At 41.7% G+C, this 20,242-nt stretch overlaps 1 protein-coding gene across 4 annotated transcripts in view; it reads right to left on the reverse strand.

The window, feature by feature from the left end:
* The window catches only part of C5H4orf19 (chromosome 5 C4orf19 homolog), an 84,870-nt gene that overhangs the window by 13,425 nt on the left and 51,203 nt on the right, over positions 1-20,242 (reverse strand). Inside the window, exons 2-4 of one of the 4 annotated variants that reach the window (XM_057546231.1) lie at positions 15,852-15,920; positions 11,602-11,677; positions 4,523-4,572 (exon numbers count right to left, since the gene is read on the reverse strand). The gene's annotated coding sequence lies outside the window, so the exon portion shown is untranslated. The remainder of the gene's footprint in view (positions 1-4,522; positions 4,573-11,601; positions 11,678-15,851; positions 15,921-20,242) is intronic. The other 3 variants (XM_057546230.1, XM_057546233.1, XM_057546232.1) reach the window with 3 other exon arrangements.

Below are 20,242 nucleotides of genomic sequence, written 5' to 3' on the forward strand. Positions count from 1 at the left end.
AGGCAGAGGGCACGGGGTCCATAAGGCATCCTCCTGGGTCTGTGCCGGCCGATAACTCGCATTTCTAACAAGCTCCCAGGCGGTGCTAACGCTGCCCTCTGGGGACCACACTTTGAGAGTTCCTGCTTTACGGCTTTATGGAAATGAAAGCAGGCAGGTCTCTTTGTTTTGCTCTGTTGCTGGTTGGTCTAGGTGAGCTCTACTTAAAGGGGAAGGACTAACACCCTAAGAACGCTTGTGGCTTGGGGAGTTCCTGGCAACAGTGAGATGGCTACAATTACCACTGGCCCCTTTTGGTGACTGATGATATGGCCCAAACCAAGCTGGCCGAAACTAATACCTGTAGTCACTACTGCCAGTTGCACTCCCAATCGGTGCAGTTTACAATCCTGTTAAGTTTCTAAAAATTTTGTCTGTTTTTCAGAATTTGCTTTTTAACAGTTTTTAATTTATGTTCTTTTATCCTTCTCTATGGGCGTTATAACAGGAAAAAGTTACAATAAACCACGTGCCCAATAATATGGGATCAACCTGGACAACCTAAATGTTTACTAACTGAGGAATAGATGAAACAAACCCAAGACATTGGGCTGGTCCACTGCCTGTCTGCTCTTAGACTGGTCCCTGCCCCTCGCCCACTCAGTTTCTCAAGGCACCGTAATGCTGAGGAACCCTTGCCCTCGGGATCTGGGTAGTCCCACCAGTGGAAGGTGCTGGTGGAAGACTAGAGGGGGAGGATGGGGGATGTCAGGGTATGTTTCCCTTTCTCTCTACTTTGGACAGTATGCTGTTCATCCTGGTAGTGGCCAAATCTCCTGCACAGCAACAGATGCCCAAGAGCCCCGCCCTCCATGGTGCCAGAAAGAACCGTGGTGCCTCACCACGGCTCCAGCCATTGCCCCAGCATCTGGTTCTGTGTCTCATCCTGTGGTGGTAACGTCTCCCCGCCTTGCCCATCTCTGCGTTGCCTCACCATCTCATTTGGTTTCCCAGCTCTTCCAATACCCACATAACCCACTGATTATAACGTCCCTCTGTCTGAAAGGAAGAGTTCCCATTCCTGGCTGGACCTTGCCTAATACAAATAATATCCTGGTCAAAGGCTTTCTAGCTAAGTTATTAATATACAATAACAGTATTGGACTCTGCAAAAATTGGTATTATCTATTGTATAGGTTGCTGCTTGTTGCATATCTGACATGGGAGGGGGTGTCCACAGTGGCTGGGGAAGGGACTTTAGCCCCTCCATCAACTCCATCAAGCTCTCTTCCCTTTCCCACCCAAAATCAGTCTGCTTGCTGTGTAATGTAACTTCCAGACAAGTCTCCTATCTTCCCTTCCAAGCTCTTAAACTCTTCCTATATATATTCTAAAACTGCCACTGGAGAAAGTATAGGGGATACATGGACCTTCGCACTATTTTTAGTAATCTCGTGAAAGTACTCAACATCATTCACGCGTGTGGGTGACAGTGGTTAATATATGTTTCGATGTTCCTCATGTCTGCTAAAATACAAAGGGTATCTCCTATTATTCACATGGGCACCTGGCCGTATTAACCCACTCCCCATTATCAATGTAGTGGCAGGAAGTTTATTTTTAATATGCCCCTAAATCCTTCAGTGAGTCTCTAATTCAACAGTTTAAGACAAATATCTAAAACTCTTAGAGTCGATAATCCAGATATCACCATGTGCTTATCAATTGCTTTTGAAGTAAGCCTTGAGGAAGTCATGCAAATTATCACAGACAGCTCTGAAGTGAAAGAGACGTTATAGAGAGCTCAACTAATCACGTACACAATCTGACTTAAAATGACAATTTATCATCAATGATACGGGATTAGGTATTTACCCTGAATTCTACTACTTGGGTAGAATCTTGTTCACTGATGAACCAATATACCATATCATTGAAAACCAAACCAAACCAGACCATTATCAGGGATAAATGACCACAGCACCAAGATTCAGACCCAACTGAAGATGGGGGCAGGCCATGACCTTCTGGGTGTTTTTTAGTTTCAGGGAATATGCACAAGTACACTTTGGAGAGTCTTCAGATGGTACAAACAGAGTTTATTTGAGAAGAGGATTTAAAAAATTTGAAGTGAAGATGACGTGTTTTCACTTAACACGTGCAGTTCTATGTCTTTTTCATGTGGGATTCAGTGGCCCCCTTCCTTCATACTCTTGACCACCATAGTAACTGTATCATCTGACAAAACTCATCTCAACTCAGCTTGGTGGGCTGATCTTGACTCTGGCTGATTGGAAGCTCAGCGTCACCAATCTTTAGTAGGGAATCTGCTTAAAAACATCCGAGACACCCTTGCATTAGAGCATGATTGATTTCATTTTTACGGCCACGTTAACAGAAGGACTGGTCAAAGTACATGTATAAAATCATATATGGGTTTAGAAGAAGAGGAGGAAGAATTTTAAGATCCAGGACACAGAAGACAGTCTGTCTACTGTAATTAAGGGAGTGGACTCTGGAGTCAAAATCTGGACTGGCCTGTTCTAAGCTGGATGATCTTGAGTAAGCTGCTTGACTTCTCTGAATCTCAGCTTTGCCAACCATTAGACAGGGGAAACAGTAACATCTAATTGTGCAGGGTTCCTATGAGAATCACATGGCTTACACACAGGATGGGCTTGGCAAAGTATGACTGGCAAGTAGTAGGTTCTTAGTAAATGTGGGCTGCTCTCATCTTCATGGCCATCGTCTATGAGAGTATTAGTTAACCACTGGCTTAATGACTTTCAGACACTGTGAATAGAAATGGGTGATGTTCTGTCCAAATTCTCCCTGAAACCCCATGGGAATTAGGTGTGTCGCCAACGCACAGTATGTCTCCAATGTTGATAAGTAGCCTTATCTGGGAGGTGGAAGAAGTCTGAAGCATTTAGAAAAAGTTAAGTTCTGGAAATGATGAGGAAGTTGCAGAGGAGGCGACGTGGAGAGACGTTTATATAATACAGTCTTGTAAAGCTATAAATAATGATAGCTTTAAAAGCAAGCACAGCTCAGGACTGGATGCTTGCACTGAAGTAGTTCTGGGTAATTCCCAGTATCCTAGATGCCCAAACCTCAGCGAATCTTAGAGAATATCCTACCACCCAACCACCTTATTTTATAAATGTGCTTCTGGACTCAAGGCTGGAAGCATGGACTGGTCAGAGGACAAGAAAAAACAGATTGTCCCATGTTTGCAGAAAACCCTATATGTGCAGAATTGGGTCACCAATGTTTCTTTGAAGTACAGTAAAAATAGTTTTTGCACTTGAAAAGACTGAGCATGGTTCTGAGGTCTCAAATATCCCTGAGCACTTAACTGAGGACAAGACACTCTGCTAGTAACTAGGACACAAAGAGGTAGAGATCTCTGCAGTTTGTTAAAGGGCTCACCACCCATCATTCATGCACCAAATATTTCCTGAGCACCTATTATGTACAGGTACTGAACTTGATTCCAGGGAGCTGAAAAGAGTTCACAGTTTAGCAAGGAAGACAGATATATAAATACATGACTAATAGAGTATTAAAAGTATGAGATTAAACTATGTCATGCAACATGTTACATAAGGCAAGGAGCACCTGAGTAATCTCGGGAAAAGATTGGAGGAGACTTGTGGCCACAGGTGAGCAGATAATGGGGCTGGTGGGGTTCCGGACCACATTCCAGGGGATGCTACCACTTACACTCTCTTTCTTAGTAAGCCCACTCTTTTCTCTACGTGTGCACTACCCTTGCCTTGTCCTAAAACATTATCATTTTTTCTTACCTGAATTTACTGCAAAATCCTCGTCTCCTGCATCCACCTGTGTCTTCTAAAATAATACATTTGCCACATGGAAGTCACATGATCTAAGACATAAATCTGAATCTTATCATTTCCCTGGGCCTAAAACTTTTCAAAGGTGTCTAAGACCCTCAGGATATTTAACAACATAGAATAATGAGGATGACGATAAAAACAGCAAACTTACACAGAGCTTCCTATGTACCAGGTGTTAATCCACGTGCTTTATGTGTACAATTGGTCCTCATTATTTGTGGATTCCATAGTTGTGAATTTATCTACTGGCTAAAATTTAATTGTAAGTCCCAGATGAATAATTGCTGTGTTTTGGGGGTCATTTTTGGGCATGTGCAGAATGGTGAAAAATTGGGAGTGGCCTGAGGTGCACGTTTCTAGCTGAGCTCAAACAAGGTAACACTCAGCCTTCTTGATTCAGCCCCATATTGTAAACCTTTCAGTGTGAAGACTTGTATGGGTCATACCATTTGTCCCATTTTAGAACTGTATCCCCTAAACAACAAAAGTAAAAAGGAAATAACAGAATTCTACTCAAACCTGAATGAGTCAGAAAGAATAGACTTTGGGGATTGCTCTGTCTACTGGCTTTAATGTTTCAGGTAATAAGAACTGTAGTGGAAGACCGAATAATAGAAAATGTCACAGAGAGTGGAAAGAATAGACTTTCTTCCCAAAGCATAAAAAAAAGAACAGCTTACCTGTTGTGGAGATTGTCCATCAGGTTTCTCTAGAAGTTTAACTTCTCTTCCTGCAACCAAAAAAAAAAAAAAAGAAAGTTGAAAACTGAGGCCTACAAGTTGCCTCCTTTTCACAGCCAAGTTGCATCTTGAAAGCCACAGCAGAAAGCATTTCCTGAGGGGCCCAGGCAGTGATGTGTGGGAACAGAATTCCTGGCCTAGAACATTTAGCCCAGGCAGGCAAGGGCTTTGAAATTTGCCAGCCTGAGTTTGCAGCCCAACTCCTGATACTCAGTTAATGATCAATTAACAATTTACCCAAATGTCAGTGTTTCATCTATAACATATTATAGTGAGATTTAAATGACACAACAGGAAAGCTGCTTATCACATGCTGGGCATGTTGGAATTGTTCAATAACCAGAAGCTATTGTTAGTTATTGCTGCTGATAAACATTACATGACAATACACCTCTTCTCTGATGGGTAAAGTTTTAACTAAGCAGAAAAATAATGCAAGGAATTTACTTCTTGGAGACATATCAAACAATCAAAGTTTCAATGAATATATGCATAATATTTCAATAAAATACTTAATTTAGAAAATAGCTCTGCTTATAATGAAAATAACGAGGTATACAATTTGAGAAAGTAAAGCAAATGTTCAGATTTTTACCAACTTCTCTGTGATTATTAGAATAATTCACTATACATAGACAAAACTTTTTAGAGAAATGCTCTTAGACCACTCCCAAGTAAACTACATTTTGGGATAATCAATTCTGCCTTAAATTTATCATATAACATTAGAATGGTTATATCCTTTTGGAAATTCAATTTCATATTCTGTCAGCAATGTCTTTTCACTCAGTATTACTTCTTACTGTTTAATAATTCCTTGAAATCTAATACATTGCTCAAATGTCACATAAATGTTATTCTTAATTTTTACCAAGTACTTAGAATTCAACTCAAATATTATTTGAAAAGGAAGCCACGAGAAAGACAAAGTCCAGGCCTTCAGGGAGCTAGCCATCTATTGGGAAGGGCAAGGAGACAAGAAAAGGTTAGGTTACAAATCACTAAAATATTAGGCAGGGTGCACGTAATGCCATCAAAGGAACACAAGAGCTGAGGGGGTTCAGGATTGGGAGGTTATGTAACTGGGCTGACAGCACCTGAACTATGCATTCATAGAAAGATGGGAAGAACTGTGGCAGATAGAAAAATGATGATGGTGAAGTGTGGAGGGAGGGCCTTTTAGGCAGAGGGAATGTGACAAAGAGAAGTCAGGAAAGGATGGGGTATTATTTAGTCACCAGATAATTCAACCCCTACTGTGTGTCAGGCACCACTAAACTGCAGTGAATGGGTCACCATGCTGTGTGCCCTACAGAATGACAGCCCTATGTGCGGGAGAGTGAATATTCTGGATTGGCTGGTGTTTAAAGAACTTGGAACTTGCCATGTGGTTGGTAGACAGATATTACAACTTTCCTACAAGTGTTTTGTAGGAAACCAACGGGATGTGGCAATTCGGAGTTACAAGTGAGAACCTCCTTAGAGTGAGGGATGGACCTTTGAAGAGGGAGCACTTAAACTGGGACCCAAAGAATGAGATGGAGCTAGGTGTGCAAAGAATAGCTCTCAACAAGTCACTCCCCTTTAAGAAGCCTTAACTGGCTCTGCATTGCCTACCAATCTTTAATGTCCCCAGCTAAGCATTCAAGACCTGCCACAATATGGTACCAATTGGCCTTCCTAGATTATCCCTGAAACTCCTCTAGCCACTACTATTTCCAGCCAACCTGGATTTTTCACTGTTTTCTAAACATGTCTATATACACTTTTTCTTATTCCTATACCTTTGCACATATTGTTCCCCCCAGTTGGCATGCCTCCACGCCCACTGGTATTTTGCAGAATTCTACTGATCCTTCAAAACTCCATGAAGATTTAAAAAAAATCCCACCTAAAGGTAATTACTACATTCTTTTAATTTCCACAGAATCTTTAACTGTTTGGACGGCTCTGATCACTTTCTGCCTTGGATTACAGTGTAGGTACACCTCGTTTTATTATTATTTATTATTATTCATTTATTTATTTTTGACTGCATTGGGTCTTAGTTGTGGCACACGGGATCTTCTGTTGCGGTGCGTGGGCTCTTCATTGCAGTGCATGGGCTTCTCTCTAGTTGTGGCGTGCGGGTTTTCTCTAGTTGTGGCACAAGGGCTCCAGGATGCGTGGGCTCTGTAGTTGTGGTGCGCAGGTTCCAGAGTGCGTGGGCTCTGTAGTGTGTGGCATGCAGGCTCTCTAGTTGAGGCGTGCAAGCTCAGCAGTTGTGGTGCGTGAGCTTAGCTGTCCCGCGTCATGTGGGATCTTAGTTTCCTGACCAGGGATTGAACCTGTATCCCCTGCATTGTAAGGCGGATTCTTTACCACTGGACCACCAGGGAAGTCCCAGCACACCTTGTTTTATTCTGCTTCGTAACTATTGCATGTTTTTTGTTTTGTTTTGTTTTTACAAGTTGAAGGTTTGTGGCAACCCTGCGTTGAGCTGAGCAAGTCTATTGGCACCATTTTTCCAACAGCATTTGCTCACTTTGTGAGTGTCTTTGTGTCACATTTTGGTAATTCTCACATTATTTCAAATGTTGTCATTATTATTATATTTGTTACAGTGATCTGTGATTAGTGATCTTTGATGTTACTATTGTAACTGTTTTGCAGTGCCACAAACCGCAGCCATGTGAGACAGCGAACTTAATTGATAAATGTTCGTGTGTTCTGACTGTTCCACCAACCAGCTGTTCCCCATTCTCCCCTTTTCAGGCCTCCCCATTCCTTGAGACACAACAATATTGAAATTAGGCCAGTTAATAACCTTACAGTGGTCCCTAAGTGTTCAAGTGAAGGGAAGAGCCACACATCTCTCACTTTAAATCAAAAGCTAGAAATGATTAAGCTTAGTGAGGCAGGCATGCCAGAAGCTCAGATAGGCTGAAAGCTAGGCTTCTTGCACCAGTTAGCCAAGTTGTAAATGCAAAGGAAAAGTTCTTGAAGGAAATTAAAAATGCTACTCCAGTGAACACACGAATGATAAGAAAGTGAAACAGGCTTATTGCTGATATGGAGAAAGTTGTAGTGGTCTGAGTAGAAGATCAAATCAGCCACAACAGTCCCTTAAGCCAAAGCCTAACCCAAGGCAAGGCTCTAATTCTCTTCAATTCTGTGAAGGCTGAGAGAGGTGAGGAAGCTGCAGAAGAAAAGTTTGAAGCTGGCAGAGGCTGGTTCATGAGGTTTAGGAAAGAAGCCGTCTCCATCACATAAAAGTGCAAGGAGAAGCAGCAAGTGCTGATGTAGAAGCTGCAGCAAGTTATCCAGAAGATCCAGCCAAGACACTTAATGAAGGTGGCTACACTTAACACCAGATTTTTAACATAGATGAAACAGCCTTACATTGGAAGAAGATGCCATTTAAGACGGCATAGCTAGAGAGCAGTCAATGCTTGGCTCCAAAGCTTCAAAGGACAGGCTGCCTCCCTTATTAGGGGCTAACGCAGCTGGTGACTTTAAGGTGAAGCCAATGTTCATTTACCATTCCGAAAATCCTAGGGCCCTCAAAAGTTATGCTCAATCTACTCTGCCTGTGCTCTATACATGGAACAACAAAGTCTGGAGGACAGCACATCTGTTTACAATATGGTTTGCTGACTATCTTAAGCCCACTGTTGAGACCTACTGCTCCGAAAAAAAGATTCCTTTCAAAACATTATTGCTCATTGACAATGCACCTGGTCACCCAAGAGCTTTGATGGAGATGTCCAATGAGATTAATGTTGTTTTCATGTCTGCTAACACAACATCCACTCTGCAGCCCATGGATCAAAAAGTAATTTTGACTTTCTAGTCTTACTGTTTAAGAAATATGACTTGAAAGGCTATAACTACCATAGACAGTGATTGCTCTGAGGGATCTGGGCACAGTCAATTGAAAAGTCTGGGAAGGATTCACCATTCTAGATGCCATTAAGAACATTTGTGATCCACGGGAAGATGTCAAGATATCAACATACACAAGAGTGTGGAAAAAGTTGATCCCAGCCCTCGTGGATGACTTTGAGGGGTTCAAGACTTCAGCGGAGGAGAGGGTGCAGAGAAAAGGGAACCCTCCTACACTGTTGGTGGGAACATAAATTGGTGCAGCCATCATGGAGAACAGCATGGAGGTTCCTTAAAAAACCAGACAGAGTTACCATGGGATCAGCAATCCCAGTCTTGAGCATATATCTGGAGAATACTCTAACTCAAAGAGATACATGCACCCCAATGCTCACTGCAGCACTGTTTACAATAGCTAAGACATGGAAGCAACCTAAATGTCTATTGAAAGAGGAATGGATAAAGAAGATGTGGTGCATACATACAGCGGAATACTATTCAACCATAAAAAATGAAATAATGCCATTTGCAGCAACATGGATGGACCTAGAGATTATCATACTAAGTGAAGTAAGCCAGACAGAGAAAGACAAATATCATATGATATTGCTTGTATGTGAAATGTCAAAGACAAATATCATATCACTTATATGTGGAATCTAAAAAAAATGATACAAATGAAATTATTTACAAAATAGAAAATGACTCACAGACATAGAAAACAAACCAAAGGAGAAAGGGAGGGGAGGGATAAATTTGGAATTTGGGATTAACAGACACAGACTACTATATATAAAATAGATAAACAACAGGGACCTACTGTATAGCACAGGGAACTATATTCAGTATGTTGTAATAACCTATGATGGAAAAGAATCTAAAAACATACACACACACACACACACACACACACACACATATAACTGAGTATACACCTGAAACACTGTAAATCAACTATACTTCAATAAAAAAATAATGAGAGAACAACAATAAAACGTTCTTGGAAATTAAAACAAGACAGCAAAAATGAATATTTCAATGGAGAGTCTAGAAGAAAAACATGAGGAAATCTCATATAAATTCGCAAAGGAGATAAAGACATGAAGAATTAAATAGAACTGACATAAAAGTAAAGCTCCTACAGGCTTCAAGAAAGAAAAAACTGATCATATACAAAGAGCTGGGGATCAGAATGGTTTTAGACTTACACACACACACACACACACACACACACACACACACACACACACTATTCTAAACTTGGCCAAACTACCAATGAAGTGAGAGGGTACGATAAAGACATTTTCAGATAAGAAAAGTCTCAAAAATGTTACCATTCATATACCTTCCCCTGCTGGGAAGGAGACTATTAGAAGATGTAACAAACAAATGAGGTAGCAAACCAAGAGCGGAAGGCAAGGAATACAGGAAATAGGGCATTAAACACAGGAGAGAGAAAAAAGTAACCCCCAGGACGATGGTGATGGGAGATCCCAGAATGCCAGCAATGCGCACAGCCTGGAGGACAGCTCATTCTGACTGGAGAAGACGAGAAGGCTCTGGGCAGTTTTCTTTTAAGAGATGAAATTGATAGAATCACTGAAGTGTCCCAAAGAGAAAGATATATACAATAGGGAAAGACTTTGGGGTCCAATCAGTGGTAAGGATGTAGAATACTGAACAGATGAAAAAAAGGAGCCATTTGTTACCTCCAGAGAAAAAGATGTTCAGGAAAGGAAATATAATTCCCTACCTGGCTTAGCTGTGAACTGCATTTACATAGTTATAATAAATACTAGTTATTCATCTAACTAAAACTGGAGGGGGGCGTTCAGTAGGGAGTGGGAACATTTCTTATGTGTGTGGGGCAGGGGGTGGAAGCTGAACCATCTTTTACCACACTGGAATATATAATGTCTGAAACACTTTAAAAAAAAAAAATCAAGAAATGGTAATAGAAACATTCATTTAGAGAAACTGAGGCAAATAACCAAAATAATCAGTGAAAGAAGTGATTTCCTTTGAGGAAAGAAAGATGTGCTCACGAGTAAGCAGTCTGGGCTTTATCTGAAGATTTGGGAACCAATTTAGTCCTAAGAGCAAAGTCATGAGAAAGGGTAAACCAGATGATAGCAAGCAATAACAATGATGCTTTTGAAAAAAGCTGACTCCCATCCACTTATTTAACCTACAATAATTATTTAATTCCTAGTACCGTGGGCCAGGTCATGTGCTAAAAAGAGATGATTTAGCAGGATGAACTGCTTACAGCCTGGTGGGGTGGGCAAAACAAAAACAAATAATTACGATCCAGTGACATAATAGAGTTTAGAGGCAAAGCATCATGAAAATGTGGGGACCAGCAATCAACCTGTCAGAATATTCTAGAGCCACACAGCCCAATATGGTAACTACTAGTGCCATAGGTGGCTATTTAAATTACTAAAAATTAAGTACATTAAAAGTTCAGTTCCTTGGTTACATCAGCCAGCCACATTTCAAGTGCTTGAAAGCCATATGCAGCTAGTGGCTATCGTATCAGACAGGGTAGACACAGAACATTTTTCTCATCACAGAAAATTCTGTTAGATGGTACTGGTCTACAGGTTCTTAAATGGTGATTTTTACAGTGTTTTCAAGTACATCAAACCCCTGAAGGGATCACATTCCATGGGTCTATTAGTAAGTAGAGCCTTGCTGAGTTTGATATTTAACTAGTTATCTGTACATGGAGTGGAATTTTTACTCCAAGTTTAGTTTTCAATTGGAGCCACCGCTGGAACTAGAAACGGGTCTTTCTTACATGTCCTGATACTGTTTGACCACAGATGTTGGGGGCAAGTGCTGCTGGTGACTAATAGTCTTTGAGCCTTTGGGAAAGCACTTTCGTGTCGTGAAAAGAGGGGAGAGTTCTGGAGAACTCAGAAACTCCTGAGTTTGAATTTTAGCTCCACTACTTATAGCTGTGTGGCCTCAAGCAAATCTCTCAACCTCTCTGGGCCTTTGTTTTTTCAGATGTGAGGTTTATAGATAATGCATGGATCAGGATAAGCAGGTAGCAGAAGCACAAAAATGGCAGCTGCTATTCTTCTCGTCATTCTTAATCTACAGGTGAAGAGGGGCCTTCAATGAAGAAGAGGGCTGACTCTCCTCACCTCTCATTTCTTCTCATCACTGCCCTGATTTCTGGCTTTTGCGAAAGGATCTATCATTGACCAGGAACTTTAGTACCTATGAGAGGAAGAGGAATTTAAGTTCAAAGAAGGGCAAAGGGAAGAAGGGGGAAGGGTACTGGCATTTACCCAAAGCCCAGGACATGCCAGCGTCCACCCCCAGGTACTACGTGTCATTCTAGAAACCCTCCCCAAGGTTGAGGAGAAGTTGAAGGGCATGAGAAGGTGGCTGGAGGGGAAGAGGCTTGTGGGTGGTGGAAAAGGAAGCATGGTCACACATAAACCCACAGGAGTTAGGTAGAAGAGGGCTGCGAACGCCATGCTCAGGGCCCGGCTTGATGAGATTCGCAGTTCACACTAATGGCAGCAACACGTGGGACTCACGGTGGGCCGAGAGCAGAGGTGGCCGAGGGGGGCTGAGCCAGCCTGTGACTTACCCACAGACGGGCTTTTATTCAGAACTTAAACCATACAGCCCATCTCTGTTGCCTTCTTTAACTTCCATGAGAAGAAAAACAAAGTTTCTCCCCAAGTGGAGATAAATTCTAAACATGATAAGCCTGAGTTGGCACCAAGGCTGCTTGCCAGAATTAACTTTTCCTTGTAATTTGTAAATGCATTCAGGCTTGTTTTCGGGTTTCCTTTTATGGGCTTCCCCCCACCCCCACCCCTCAAGCAGGGCCAATATCTGAATAGAAAGAAAAGATCTCCAGCTGGGCTCCTTTCTCCGAACTAGCTTTGCAAGCTTTGCAGCATCTTCCTTGGATACGATTCAGCTGGGGGCCTTCCCTGTATTCCAAGAGGAATTCCTTCGTCCTCACACAGGGGCCCTTTGTTGTCTGAGGTTATGGGAAGCTAACCACTACTTTGCACAAGGAAATATCTTTTCCCAGTGCGAAGTAATGATCAAAGAGGAACGCCATTTAAACCAAGGGAAAACAAAACCGTGATTGATATCTAGAATCTCTACGCAAAAAAAGAACGACCCTAGTTAGTTACTTCAGTAAAGCACGATCATCTGCAGTATAAAGTGTAAAATTCACTCATCTATTGATGGATTTTAAAGTTTAGTCCTTGGTACAAAGTCTAAGTACTTTTTTTTAAGTATAAAAACTTTTTTTTTCTTTTGTAGCTGCTCTGCTCATAAATATCTCCATATTGATGGATTTTAAAGTTTAGTCCTTGGTACAAAGTCTAAGTACTTTTTTTTAAGTATAAAAACTTTTTTTTTCTTTTGTAGCTGCTCTGCTCATAAATATCTCCAATCTTTTCCAAATGCTTAAAGAACTTTTCTCATTAAAAAAAGATGTTTGTATGTGTACATATTTATATGTAAAATACATATATATAAAATAGATGTGATTATACACACACATGCACAAATATATACAAAGTTTGGGAAAAGGGCAGAAAAAAGCCAGCTGTAATCATAGCAATCTAACCTGTGTTAGATGCTCAGTTTTTTTCCCAGGATTTTAGTTTATGTCCATCTGCATACCTGTTTTTTTGTTTGTTTTTTTTTAACATCTTTATTGGAGTATAATTGCTTTACAACAGTGTGTTAGTTTCTGCTTTATAACAAAGTTTATCAGTTATACATATACATATGTCCCCATATCTCTTCCCTCTTGCGTCTCCCTCCCTCCCACCCTCCCTATCCCACCCCTCTAGGTGGTCACAAAGCACCGAGCTGATCTCCCTGTGCTATGCGGCTGCTTCCCACTAGCTATCTATTTTACATTTAGTAGTGTATATATGTCCATGCCACTCTCTCACTTTGTCCCAGCTTACCCTTCCCCCTCCCCGTGTCCTCAAGTCCATTCTCTAGTAGGTCTGTGTCTTTATTCCTGTCTTGCCCCTAGGTTCTTCATGACCTTTTTTTTTTTTTTTTTTTAGATTCCATATATATGTGTTAGCATACGGTATTTGTTTTTCTCTTTCTGACTTACTTCACTCTGTATGACAGACTCTAGGTCCATCCACCTCACTACAAATAACTCAGTTTTGTTCCTTTTTATGGCTGAGTAATATTCCATTGTATATACGTGCCACATCTTCTTTATCCATTCATCTGTTGATGGACACTTAGGTTGTTTCCATGTCCTGGCTATTGTAAATAGTACTGCAATGAACATTGTGGTACATGCCTCTTTTTGAATTATGGTTTTCTCAGGGTACATGCCCAGTAGTGGGATTGCTGGGTCGTATGGTAGTTCCATTTTTAGTTTTTTAAGGAACCTCCATACTGTTCTCCATAGTGGCTGTATCAATTTACATTCCCACCAACAGTGCAAGAGGGTTCCCTTTTCTCCACACCCTCTCCAGCATTTATTGTTTCTAGATTTTTTGATGATGGCCATTCTAACCGGTGTGAGATGATATCTCACTGTAGTTTTGATTTGCATTTCTCTAATGATTAATGATGTTGAGTGTTCTTTCATGTGTTTGTTGGCAATCTGTATGTCTTCTTTGGAGAAATGTCTATTTAGGTCTTCTGCTCATTTTTGGATTGGGTTGTTTGTTTTTTTGATATTGAGCTGCATAAGCTGCTTGTAAATTTTTGAGATTAATCCTTTGTCAGTTGCTTCATTTGCAAATATTTTCTCCCATTCTGAGAGTTGTCTTTTCATCTTGTTTATGGTTTCCTTTGCTGTGCAAAAGCTTTTAAGTTTCATTAGGTCCCATTTGTTTATTTTTGTTTTTATTTCCATTTCTCTAGGAGGTGGGTCAAAAAGGATCTTGCTGTGATTTATGTCATAGAGTGTTCTGCCTATGTTTTCCTCTAAGAGCTTGATAGTGTCTGGCCTTACATTTAGGTCTTTAATCCATTTTGCGTGTATTTTTGTGTATGTGGGATCTTAGCTCCCTGACCAGGGACTGAACCCACACTGCCTACATTGGAAGGCAAAGTCTCAACCACTGGGTGGCCAGAGAAGTCCCCATGATGATTTTTTTAAATGGCTGCAAATTATTCCAATTAATTATTATATAATTAATAACGGAAGATATATTATGCCAGCTAATTAACCATTTTTCTCTATCGCTTAACATTTTTGGAACTTTCCATTTTCAGTAAAGTTACCCTCCTTGCAGTTTCCAAGTTCAATGTCCATGGTGCTGACTATAAACTTTATGTAACTGTAACGTGTGACATGATTTTGATTTTCTTGCCTTTCCATTTCCTAATTTTCTTCTGCTACAAAGTAAAGATGATCTATAGGACCCAGTCGTTAGAGACAGCCAGGAGGCTGTTTCTCCATCATAAACCAGGAAATGCTGGATCTGCAAGGCATCACCGCTCTTCAAACTCAGAGCTCTATACAGGTAAAAGACCAAGGAAAACCTGCCCAGCAGGCAGAAATCCTCTTTTCCCAAACACTTAAAGACCCTGAACAATAGATGCCAGGGAATCAGACCCAAATTTTTAACTTCTATTAAGTTAATCTTTTTTTCTCTCTCTTTGCGGCACAAGCTCTTCCCAGGCAGAGGCTTAAGGTGCATCCCTCTTAACAGCAGGGACCCCAGAAGAAACGGCTGACAGTCATCCTGTAAACTGTAGGTGCTCCAATGCCCTTTGGATATTCCCTTTTCTACTTATAAAGTCCTATTCCGTCTCAGTTTTCTCACATAAGTGGCCTAAGAAGTGTGTCTCAGAGCTGCATGCTGTCTCTCACACCTTCATTTACCAAGGGCAGCTGAGGGGATGAAATGGAGGCAGAGCCTGGGGGCCAAGTCACTGCAGCTGTGGGGCTGTCAGTTCACTTGTGAACGGGAGCTCAGGGAAGTTGTGGGCATAGGACTCTTCACTGGGCCCAGGAAGGCAGTGTAGTTACACTCAACAGATGTTCAAAACCCAAACTTGGGCTCTGGATCTGATATGTGTGTGTGTGTGTGTGTGTGTGTGTGTGTGGTGGTGGTGGTAGTGATGGTTTCTGACACTTGAATATCCAGTATGTGTTTGGTACTTGACACTCATTATTTCATTTTCTTCCCAGCAACTCTGTGACATAAGCATTACAAGCTCCATCTTATGAATATGGAGACTGGTTTAGCAAGCTTAACTAACTCATATAAGGTTACACAACTAGTAAATGGTGGAGCCAGGATTCAAAGTTCAAGCTTTTTTATTCACACCATAAAGTCTTCAATATGACAGGATTCATGTCATCAAGCCTATCATCATGGGGGCAGGTAGGAAATGTGGGAATATGGGACACAGGAGGTCAACTAACCTGGGCTTCCCATTCATGAAGGGCCTCAATGTAGACTCTTGACGAGTATCTCCAAATATACGCCCAGAGCTACACGGACAGGATTGAAAGAAAACAATGTTCATCACACAGCTTTGAACTTCAGCCCCACGTTTCTGTAGTAAATCACCAGCAGTTCCCTATGAACTAATACTTTACCTTGAGAATAGGAAAATTTTATCACCTTTATGCATGTGTGCAATATTGCAAATTTGTACAGATAAGCATTTAAAATATCCTTCAATTTTCATAATCCTGCTTTGTCATTATTTTACTTCTTTAATATATGAATAGCCTTGAAAACAACAACAACAAAGTAATCCAGGCCTCTTTCAACCTCTGAGTGACCTTGATCTGACATTATGGTTGTTCTAGAAAAACCAGGTTGTATATTAACTGTAAGTGTAACGCAAAAAAGAAAAGTTAGGGACAGGTTTCTGTGCAATTACTTCAAGGGAAATTTTCAGGGGCAGGGAGTCAACTTTCATGTACCTGTTGTAGAGACTCCACTATTTGTGATTCCTTAAGTACATGCATCTTAAGAACCTAAGAGCTGTTATCCCACGGATTACATACATGGTATTGGCACAGGTAAGCAATCAATCACCAGCAGATTTTATTATGATGCTAATGGTCCTCCAGCTCCTGGGCCTCTCTTTTCTTGTGTAGGCAGGCAAGGGCCCTGCTGCCAAGAGGCCATCACTCTCTGCCCCAAGCTGGCCAGCCACGCCACGACTGACTGAGACTACATGTATTAAAGGAGGGACTTGAACATGTCAATTAAGCTGTCCCTCGCTAAATTTCTCCCATTCTACAGTGAGATTTGTGAAGTGTTTTGACACCCTGGCTAAGCTACTAGTCTTAGTAGAGAGAGACAATAAGAACAAATAAATGGCTATTAAACTGCTGTGAATAAAGATTAAAGTTAGAGTCACAGCATTTTGGGGTGGGAAGGCCCTGAGAAAAATATTACTCTAGCCCACATGTGTTACAGATTGGGAACTGCAGCCCTGAGAGGCTGTGACTGCCAGTATTATTTTTTTTAATTTATTAAAAAATATTTATTTATTTATTTATTTATTTATTTATTTATTTATTTATTTGGCTGCGTCAGGTCTTAGTTGTGGCACGTGGGATCTTCGTTGCGGCATAAGGGGTCTTTTGTTGTGGTGCGCGGGCTCTCTAGTTGTGGCTCGCAGGCTCCAGAGCACATGGGCTCAGTAGTTGTGGCACGTGGGCTCTCTAGTTGTGGCACGCGGGCTTCAGAGCACATGGGCTCAGTAGTTGTGGCGTGCAGGCTTAGTTGTCCTGCGGCACGTGGGATCTTAGTTTGTTCCTCCTGTAGATCCCTAATCAGGGATCGAACCAGCGTCCCTTGAATTGGAAAGCGGATTCTTAACCACTGGACCACCAGGGAAGTCCCCGGCCAGTATTATTTTTGCTACACCATGCTGCTGTCCTTGTAGAGATCTAGAGCAGGGGTCAGGCCACCTGTTTTTGCTAAGTAGAGTTTTACCGGAATACAGCTATGCCCATTCATTTATGAGTTGTCTATGGCTGCTTTAGAGCTACACAGCAGTGTTGAGTAGTCGCAACAGATGTCGTATGACCCACAAAGCCTAAAATATTTACTCTCTGGCCCTCTACAGAAAAAGTGCTGACTCTGGCTCTACAGGATGAACAAAGTAGATGAGGAGGAACCAAGCCATGCCAGAACCATGTGAGTGAACTTGGCAGTGGGTCTTTGGAGGCCTGCCAATGGGCACCTGAGTGAGCTTGGAAGCAGGTTCTCTAGCTCATATGCAGCCTGGAGATGAACAGGGCCCTGGCCAACAGCTTGACTGTAACCCCAAGAGAGACCTTGAACCAGAGGTGCCCTGTTAAACTGTGCCTGGGGTCCTGTGAGATAACAAATGTTTGCTGTTTTAAGCTGCTAATGCAGGGGGTGGGGAGGGGGTACTTTGTTACATAGCAATAGATAACTAATACAATCGTGTCTCATTAGCTGGGCTCACCTTTTCAAGGCGAGTGAAATTCTACCTCCTGGGTCAAAGTGCCATTACGATCTGCTCTGTGGGGCCTTTTGGACCCCTGGTCCCCGTCTCCAAATGGAACCATCTATGCCAACTGCTTACTTAGAGTCTATCCCTTGGCCTTGTGGTCAGCTATGTAGATGTCTGTCTCTCTGGCTGGTGCTGTGTCTCATTCAATTTTGTAACCACAGAACCTGATTTAGTACCTATTATTCATAATGGGATTATAATATTTACTGAGTGCTTACTATGCATCAAGCACTTTATGTGCGTTATCTCATTTAACCCTCACAACCACCTTAGGAGGTAGATACTATTTTTAAGCCCATTTATTAGGGGAGAAAGCAAAGGTTAAAGAGGTTCAGCAATCTGCCTTTTATCCTCTAGTGAGCTAGCGGGAGCACCAATATTTGAGCTCTGACTGACCCTGAAGCTGCCACATTCTGTTGACTGGGACCCAAAGTCCCAGGATATGTGGCTGCAGTCTTGGCACTGCCACATTTAACTGCGGACCCAGAAAAGTCACTCACGCAGAGGACACCAGTGTCCTCCTTCATAAAGTGGCGATGATGATGATGATGATGTCCCTTTCCTATCTCTCAGAGTTACTGTGAGAAAAAGCACATGTGCTGAAATACTGATTTTTAGTTCACAGCAAATGTGGAATCAAAATGAAGTGATTTTCTGATCTTTGACCAGGCACCCATGGCAGACCTAAAAGAAGCTCAGGAAAACAAGCAGAGTTGGACAGAGGTGGGAGGGCACTTCAGGGAAGACCCAGAGGGAGGGGAAAAGGGACACTGGAATCTGCTTCCGACACCCCTTCCCACTTCCTGTTCCTCCCTCTCCTGCTCTTGGTATCACTGTGGCCCCCGTGCCCCATCTGCAAAACTCCCCCAAACAGTGGTGGGATGGGTAATGAGGAGAAATCCTCAGTTCTTTCACACTTTGGGAGTTTTTACTGGGACTGCCCTGAGCGCTCTCCTCCCTGGAAAGCCCTCTTCATGTTATCTGGCTGACTCTGACTTCTCACTACATCTCGGCCTCTTCCAGAAATAAAAGTGTCCCGGATCCCCCAGGCTGGACTAGTGGTCCTGGTTCTGAACTCCCACAGTACCTGCCATACCTTGCATACAAGGGAGTCTGAATTTTTCACAGTTGCATCCTTAGTGTGTAGCAGAGTGCTTCACATACATTTGACTGATTTTAGATGAATAAAGGAAAGAATTTTCACCCACTTCTAAGGCTGTTCTGTGCTAGAATGTAAATCCCATAAGGAAACTGCCTGGTGCTCAATCCAGCACCAGGCACGTAGTAGGAACTCAATAAACATTTGTTAACCAGCTGGCCCTAAACGTTTCGCCTCATATTACTAGATCCAGGGCAGTATGGTTTGATTAAAGGGAGCTGAATTCAAGGAATGGCTTCGAGGTTCGGAAGACACCCCAACTGTGGCCGCACTAGAATGGATTCCCAGGAGCTTCCTGGACATGGTTTCTTGTGACTTAAGTTCCTAGACTTCATGATGCTATAACATCAGTGTGTGCACTCATCCTCCAGGAAAAGCATTATCTATCTATTCTGCTCAGACTGCAGCCAAATGACCTTGGATTTAAATTGTATGTTTCTTGGAGCAGTGATCTTCAAAAGTTAAAAAAAAAAAAAAAGATAGGTACTTCTGTATGGACTACCTATTTCATCTTGCTTCCTTAAATGCCACTGATACACACACACACACAAATACCAAAAACCAACACTGCTTCTCTTCCAACTAACAACAAAATCCCAAGAGATCAAAAACTTCCTCAAGGTTTCCTTTCAGTTATCAGTTCTGATAAGTTAGGTAAAATGGACATCCCAAGAAAATAAAGAACCTGACATATTCTTAACATCAAAACCAGAAAAAAATGCTGCCTAATAATCACCCAGAAAACGTGCACTGTCAGTATTTCCCACCATTACTTGGCAATCCACCTACTTTTCTAAGGGAACCAAGAACTCTGCAGACATCATCTGTCTCCATCAAGATGCCTGTACAAACCTGAGTCAGATATATCTTGCCCAGTTATTATTTTTATCTCTCCCACTTAAGCATTCCTAATCGTATGTAAGCAATTTTCCAGAAAATATTGTAAGTGTCCCTAGCTATTGTTCTTTTACTTCCTTCATTTTTTTTCATTAATAAATATTAGATGTCCATAAGATTAAGGTAGGAAGGATGGCAGTTTTCAAAATTTTGCATATTAAAGTTTGCTCAAAGAAAATGAAAAACTTGGTCAAAGGAAATTTGCTTATTTGTAAGCTAAAATCAACAGCCAGCCCCACTTCCCACAGTGTGGA

The sequence above is a fragment of the Balaenoptera acutorostrata genome, chromosome 5 (genome assembly GCF_949987535.1).
Source record: "Balaenoptera acutorostrata chromosome 5, mBalAcu1.1, whole genome shotgun sequence".
NCBI classification, from domain to species: domain Eukaryota; kingdom Metazoa; phylum Chordata; class Mammalia; order Artiodactyla; family Balaenopteridae; genus Balaenoptera; species Balaenoptera acutorostrata.